Genomic DNA, 8,720 nt, shown 5'->3' on the forward strand with positions numbered 1-8,720 from the left:
CAAATGTGGCTACAGGATTTATGTAATATTGAACAATGGCCGCCAAGGAATTTACTTATGAAATTCCTAAAATGAAACACTCAAGTCAGAATGGAGTTTATGGAGGTTTAATCACACTGGGAGTAGGGAAAGGAGAGGGAGAGAAGGAGAGAGGAGAAAAGGGAAAGGGGCTACTCAACCTCTGACCAAGGCAGAGGGAGTTTTAGGCCCAAAGGCCCAGGTGGAAAGAATCAGTCCTTAACTCACGTGACCGCTCTGAAGGAAAGCTGTCTGCGGGCGTCCTCTCTGTCCCAGCTCCTAACACCAACCCCCGTCTAGCTCTCTCCACAGGAAGTCAGCGAATTCCAGAGGCTGTTCCCTACCTCACTTCCTGTGTCTCACAAATCCAATGGTTGGCTCTAGCTTGGCTTAGGACAGCCCCGGTGGGCAGTTAGTTATTTCTGATTTGTCATTGACTAGCGCATGCCCGTGTAGTGTGGGTGTGCACAATTTTTGGGTGCTAGACCAAGATGGAGACTTTTAAAATTCACACAATCAGGGGAGAGTTCATTTTTAATCTTCACAAATGTAAAAGAAAAGAAAACATTTGAATTTTGCATTATTGTAATAACTAAGCTTAGCCCCAGAAGAGGTAAAGAAATGTACTTCCCTCATTTATTTGGAGAAAAATTTATAGAAATGGCTATGTAAAAAAAGGCATTAATAAAATGTTTTAAAGAAATAAATACAAAAGCACCAGAGTCTTTAATTCAACAACAACAACAAAAACTTTCAACATTGTATTTGGTTCTGGGGAAAAGAAGATCAAAAATAGCAGTGCCTGCCCTCATGGAGTTTACATTTTCCTAGACTAGGGGATTGGGATAAAATATTGACACAAATAATTACATACATAGTAAAATCAGGTGAGAGTCCTAACAACAAAAGAGACCAGTGTATAAAGAAGCACCAAATTTGGGTGCTGAAGAAAGCTAGGGATTCCAAGTAGCAGAGATAAGAAAAGAGAGAATTCAAAGTCTGAGGGACAAGCACAGAGGCAGAGAATGAAATGTTATAGACAGGAAACATCACATCAGCATTACTGGGAGCAAGGGAGAAATGGGATGCCTGCAATAGGAGGTTAGAGCCTGATTTCACAGGTCTTTAAAAGCCAAACAAAAGATTTATTTTTATCTTAGAGGAAATATGGAGCCCACTTACAAGTATAGCTGGGTTTCTGAATACACTCATCTGTAAATTGGATACTATTTTAAGTGTAGTAAAGAAACTGGCTATTTGAAAGAACCTCATGGCTAATCCCTTTGTAAAGTAAAGACTATTTACATAATAAGTATAGCCTTCTCTCCAAATATCTATTTTTATGACAGGTATTTCTTTTCTCCTGGAAAGTCCAGTGCTATAAAAGTTTTTATCATGAAATTTCAAAGGATCCAGAATACCCAGAAAGCTCTTATCTTCCCATTTTCTTGCCTATGATAAAATTCAGACAGGAAGGCACAATTCTCAGCCAAAATTCTTCAGGAAATGTATACAGGGAAAAGTTGCTGGGTAAGCTCTGAAAATAAAAGCTAGGCATCTCTGAAATGATGTCATAAGGTCATCAGATTTAACTACCAAGTGTGTTTATGAGCAAGCAGGTATTAAGTTGAATTTTTGGTATGAGACTTGTTATTACAGAAGTCAGAGTTAAGCAAGGTGAGGGTAGATTGCAGAGAAGCAGATTGGCTCAATGTCTTTTGGGGTAAGGGAGGGATTTTCTAACAATTAGATTGTTATAAAATATTTACATAATTTCTAACAATTAGAGCTTCCCAAAATACTTGCCATGGAATATCTTGACATGAGAGGGAATACATTGTCTATAACCAGACTGTTAGATGGTTTCTTTGTTGAGCATGTTATAAAAGATTTGATCTAGATGACATTAGAGGTTTCTCCCAACTGAGATTTTGTTCTGCTATGAAAGAATTTCATAAATGCATGGTTAAATTAATATTTGGGTATCATCATTGATTGAGAATTAGAGCATTTGTTGGGAAAGCTGTAGAAAGGATTCCTGATGAAGTTTGCATTAGAATCCACAATTTCTGAGATGCTTTACCCTTCTGAAGCACTGTGATTCTAAAAGCACACAGAAAGGAGAGAGTTCCCAAGCTCTTTTGTTCTTCTTGGCTTAACAAAAATGATTAATGTGTAACTAATGAAATAAATGTGCCTTTTCTCTAATACTTTTTGGTCTAAGATTTATTTCAAATGAGTTGAAGTTTCTAGACCAAAATCTATAATATTAGAGTCCTACTTCCATACTACCATTAAGGCATGAAGATGACCTTTGTTCCTGGATAATATGCCAATGGAATCAAACTCCCACATTTTCTGCCCAGATGAATAAGCTCTGAATACAAACCTGGTGATGGACTCTATCTATGAACTAAAGAACAGCATAGCTAAGAACAGAAGGGCTCATCAATAAATTGCATGGAGTTATTGTTTTTGCTAATGAAACTCTTGAAGACTACGTGTTAACTTAAAAGAAGGTTGTAACTTGATTTGATAGCTAGAATACCAATATTGTTATAAATATAGTCCTATAATAGTATTGAAATATGATTGTTGATGGATAGTGGACAAGGAAATTCTACATGCAAAGTTACTAGGGACAGAGTTCAGAATTTTTTTTGAAAATATATTGATAAAAGACATACCCAAAGAATACTCAGTAGTGCTAAACTTTAAAAGTGGTCTGAATAGGAAGATATGTATATCTTTGACCAAATTAAGTGCTATACAATTGCCCCTCTTTTGCTCTGCCTTTAAATAAGAAGACAGATAGTTAATGATGTTCAATTGCCATTCCAACAGCCAGAATGCCTATCAGCCTTTTAGCAAAGCAATTACTTATCCTGTCTTAAATCCCTCAGAAGCAAAGTAGCATATCTGCCTCACTCATTTTAAGTGGATTGCTAACAAAAGCTTTCAAATATTCTAACTGGTCTGTGATCTCAACTATTCATTTGTCCCCCACCCCAATCTTAACAATATACCTACCCATCTCATCTTACCATTATCTATGTCATTCTCCAAACTCACTACAAAGAGACCATCAAACTAACCTATTTTAGACTTTTGCCTGAAATTTCAGTCACATAGGTAGTGGGACACTTTGTCATGTCTCTCTTTTGATAATATAAACAGCCCATGTTCCTCTTCTCTCATGAAATTCAATGATGACCTCCCTTACTTCTATTTTTCAGTGAGGTGTCTCAGTGGTTATGTGGTAGAGCTTACCCATACTTACCATGTACCTTCTTCACGTTATGGGTGATGTTTAATTTTAGTTCTTTGGAGGCAGAAGTACTCTTGGTCTCAGTACCCTACAACAATACTAGCAAAATGTTTGCATATTTTTAAAGCAGTCTTTACTGAAAAGTTTGAGGGTTAGTAAGAAAGCATTGCAAAACAATCTAGTCATCTCTCTTCTTCCTCCTTTTCAACTCCAGACCCAACTCATTGTCCATCTGTGCTTATTTTTTCCCCTGTGATACACATACTATTAGACAAGCTCTATATGAAATCCATTTCAGCTGCATACTGAAATCTGAATAACAGAAATTCTTCTCCCTTTTGTCTTTCCTAAGTGGAAGGATAAACCATACCTCTTTGACTATTCATTCCTCTACCCAAATGTTCTTCAAGATCTTGGGGCTTATTGGAAGCAATAAAATGTCATTTTCATAAAAGAGCCAATAGAAGTCCTTAGGAAATCTCATCTACTAGGAATTACTCCTCAATCTGGCCTCTGAGTGGAATTTCCTTTACCTTTGGCTAATAACCTGCTTGTAAACACAATAGTTGCTGGGTTTGCTGCTACCTACTTAAGGCAGGCTAAAAGGAACTGAAAAAATTGTCCTTGGGGAAAATCTTTCTCTATGATAGATTGCTTGACATGGAGCTGGTAAGATCTAAGATCAAATTCTGCTATTGCTATTTACTAAATGTGTGACTATAGCCATGGCATTTGTCTTCACTGAATCACAGTTTTCTCATTTGTAAAATGATGAGGTTTCACTAAATGGCCAAGAAAATCCCTCTGAGTTCTAGAGTCATCATCCTATAATTTGTAACTGCGATTTAGATGTTCCTGCCCTCAAGATATCCCTGCTGTCATTGGATTGCCATGAGACCCAAATGAGATGAACTATCTCAAGATTTACAAATGTTAAAATGCTATAGAAATATGGTTTCAAATGATACCAATGTTATTTTTAAAAACTATAAACTGTATAAAACTATAAACCGCCAAACTGTAAAGATAATTTTTAGTGTCTTGATTTAAAATCTAAAATTAAGTGGTCACCATGGGAAAATTACCAAATATTAAAATACCCAAGTCAGCTGGGTTTTATGGAGATTTTAATTAATATAAATGAAGGAATTAAAAGGAGAGAGAGAGACAGAGAGACAGAGACAGAGAGACAGAGAGATAGAGAGAGAGAGAGAGAGAGAGAGAGAGAGAGAGAGAGAGAGAGAGAGAGAGAGAGAGAGAGAGAAAGAAAATAGTAGAAAGGGCCTAGCCTAAATGGCCTAGGCCTGAGCCTAAGAGAGAGTGAGTCAGTCTTTATCACTCACCACAAGATCGTCTTCAAGCAAGCTCCAAAACTCTGAACTCCAATTCCAACTAACTTCCAACCCAAAAACTCCGCTCCAACTCAATAAGTCCTGTCCTTTTAAAGAAATTTTCTCTTATGTCACTTCCTCTAAATTTTCAAATCTACCAATCACAGTAGACACTTTTTCCCAGGACTGCCCATTCTTAGTTCACATCTTCTTTTGTTCTCACCTTCTCTGGTTAGATTAAATCTACTGAGTACTTCACACCTCTTTTGTTCAGCTTGCCTTTTGTAAGTTGTTTGACCTTTTAGGTACTAATTTAACCTTTATAGGTACTGAGCACCCTTTTGTATTAGATCTAAAAATAGACCTATCTTAAGGTTCTAACTTCACTATAAGTATGAGTTGGGGACTTTTCATTGTTCAATCAGGAGTTTGCAACTTTATCTTCCCCTAAGGCACTGTCTGAGTAGGGTGGAGTAATTTTAAAAGTTCTCAATACATTCCTAACCAAGTACCTCCATTGTTAAAAATGGGGAATAGCTTAATCAAATCTTCTGAAGTAGAGTCTGAGCAATTTTAAGATTCAGTTTAAGATTCACACCAATGATCCAATTCTTAAAGCTCTATGCAAATATCAATGATGCTGCTGATGGCAATCATAATGGCCAAATTCATCCTATGTTAATAAACTGATGATACTTTCAATCTTTCTCTTTTAGTAACACCATCCCAGGAGACCATCCTCATTTTTTAGTGCTAAATTTTTAATACTATTACTACTAGTAGTGATGGTACCTAGTAGGAATAGAAGGTTAATTTTTTTAGTACAATAGGACCTTATTTTATGTGAACTCAGCACATGCAAATTCAGATGTATGGAACTGGAAATCAAAAAGAAGGTAGAAAAATACAAAAAAAATTACACATTAAATCAATTCCATTTGCCCAAGTGGCATAAAGTCTCACAGCAATTCACCCAATCACTCTTATTCTTGCTCTGAGACACCTGATATGGTATTATTTAGTTTTGTGGCAAACATTTACTCCCTCATCAGTCTTTGTCCTGAGATCTTGCTTGTAACAAGGCATGGCCATACCAGAGCAGCAATTCTCTTTGTTTTACTAACACTTAATTTTTAATGATGGCCACAAATTATAATAGTGATGCAAGTAACTCTGTTAAGCCTAAGAAAAGTTGTAAAGTGCCTAGGTATGTTTGTATAAAAAAACATTTACTACATAATGAGGTTCACTATTATGTGGGATTCTGAAATTACACAAAGGGTCTTAGAACTGGGAGGAAAAGGAGACAGGGAGGAGAGGGTTGGAGGAGTGAGGTAATGAAAAGGAGGAGGAGGTTAGGGAAGATAAATTGATCCATCAGCCCTCAGTAGGGATCAGTAGGAAAACCTCAGAGCATTCTCTGTCTGGCAGCATTTCCCCAGTGGCAGTATCTCTCAATCTTTTTCTATCTCAGTAGTACTTCCATCTCCACCATTGTAACTAGGCAATCCTTAGGTGTGTCTCCATATCAGCAACTGCTCTCTCATCACAGTCATAAGCCAGAACATCACAGTCATTGCAATTAGTAATAGTTTCGCCAAAGATTACTTTCTCTATTTCAATTAATAGTAGTAATCATCAGATTACTTCTCTATTTCAAGTGGCACCCCAGTAAGCAAACCCCAGAGCAATTTCCCAGAGCAGTTCCCCTGTGTGGCAGCATCTCTGTGTATCAGCATCCCTCAGTATCTCTCATTCCTACCTCCATTATAACCAAGCAGTCTCAGGTTCCCTTAGCAGCTCTCTCTAGTCACAAGCCAGAGAACAGCAGTCATTGCAATAGAAACAGTTTCCTAAGATTACTTTCTCTATTTCAGTGGGGAATGCAAAGATTCTCACCAGTTTAAATGTGACAAGGACTAGAGATCATTGTTAGAAGTAGTTGCAAAGAATGAGTTTCATACAATTCCAGGGAGTACTTAGACACTAAAGGCGCTCCTACACCCCAGCTCTCACAATTCACCCCTTTACTTGGTACTATATTTCCATGCTTCACTGTGCACACAATATTTTACCCCTTTTACCTGCTACCATTTTTCTTGAAGTCAAAGATTTCATTCTATAATTAGGGAAGAGGTATAAAAGTAAACAATATAAATAGTCGAGGAGAGGCAATATATTGACAAAGTCATAGTAAAGTGCCAGGTCTAAAATGATAGCAATTCCTTTCAGATTGTAGACTGATAGAGGGTGCATGATTCATGGGAAGTGAAGAAGACAATAAATGCCTGAAGTAGGGAAAAGTGGGAATGAGAAGAGAGGACAAAACTGGAGAAGTAGAGCAAGGGCTTAGGAATAGGAGGCTTCCAATGTGTAAGAAAAAGGCAATATGGTAGAGTAGAAAAAAGAATGAATTAGAGGGGACAAGGCCATCTCTTCTCCATACCTTTGCATGGGCAATTAACCATTTATGCCCAGAATGTGGTCACACCTTTATCTCTCCCTCCAAGAATTCTTTGTTGTTCAGTTGCTTCAGTTGTGTCTGACTCTTCATGAATCCCTTTTGGGATTTTCTTGGCAAATATCCTGGAGTGGTTTGCCATTTCCTTTTCCAGCTAATTTTACAAATGAGGTAGCTGAAGCAAATGGGATTATGTGACTTGAACAGGGTTGCATAACTAGGGTCTAAAACAAGATTTGAATTCAGGTTTTCCTGCCTTCAGACCTGGTACTTTATTAGAATTCCATTCCCCCTTGAAATCTTTAAATGGCATTTCTTACAAGAAACCTTTCCTGATTTTCCTGGGTATTAATGTTTCCAGTTTGTTTTTGTTTCCCATTATCATGTTGATGATGTAAAATCTGAAAAATAAAATATGTGCTTCCTGAAAGCATATGGATTTTATCTTTGTATACCAATGGCTTAATATGGTACCTGACACCTAATAGGTATTTAAAATGGGATAAGGGGGGCAGCTGGGTAGCTCAGTGGATTGAGAGCCAGGCCTAGAGACGGGAGGTCCTAGGTTCAAATCTGGCCTCAGACACTTCCCAGCTATGTGACACTGGGCAAGTCATTTGACCCCCATTGCCTAGCCCTTACCATTGTTCTGCCTTGGAACCAATATACAGTATTGATTCCAAGATGGAAGGTAAGGGTGTAAAAACAAACAAACAAATAAATAACTAAAATGGGATAAGGGTTGGACTTTTGATTTCCTTGATATAGGGAAATCTCATGAAAGAACTCTCTCTACCAATATAGGTCAGCATCTTCTCTGAAGTGCAAAAACACAGAGACACTACTAGAGTCCTTAAAGGTTAATGGGCTTCCAAGTAGCCAGTTTTCATCAGAGAGAAGTTTTGAACTCATATCTCTCCTAGGTTCAAATCAAGCTCTCTCTCCACTATGCCACACTTTCTCTCAAAGGAAAGCAGGAACACCTGAATAAAAAGCCTGCTTCTCAACTTTCCTAGCTGTATTATATAAGATTCGTCATTTAACTTAGTTTCCTGATGTATAAAATAAGATTAATACAGTCCTTTCCTGAGAAGAATGAGAGTAAATGTAATGAGTTCTGCAAATCAAACTATGCTATATAAATGATGAGCATTTCATAGATACATTTATAAATTGAATTAAATCTGATTCTGATGCTATGTGACCTAAGACAAACCAATAAATGACTCTAAGACTCAGTTTCCACTTCTGAAAAATGCACCATTTATACCAGGTCATTTCTAAAGACTTTTCTGATGATGGAAATATTAACCTTACCAGACTCAACATTTTAACAAAGGCTGTCCCTGATTCCTACCACAATATTCTTGCTTCTCAAATTTATCTTTGCTCAGTGGAGCTCTTTAGAGCAATAATTCTTTTATAAAATGCATTACAAGCTTTCCCTCAATTCCTTGACTCTTTTTGCCAAATAGGAAAAGGGGAAAAGACATCAGGAGACTCAAGAATGGCATAGTTGGCTAAGACAAGCTCAATTTAAAATTCTTAGTCTTTTGTGCCAAATAAGGTCAAAGCCTCACAAAAGTGTGCCATACCCTCAGCTGAACTGATGGAGCCCTGTGATTGGAGAAGGAACTAGTGA

This window comes from Monodelphis domestica, chromosome 8 (assembly GCF_027887165.1).
Source record: "Monodelphis domestica isolate mMonDom1 chromosome 8, mMonDom1.pri, whole genome shotgun sequence".
In the NCBI taxonomy this organism is placed as follows: Eukaryota; Metazoa; Chordata; class Mammalia; order Didelphimorphia; family Didelphidae; genus Monodelphis; species Monodelphis domestica.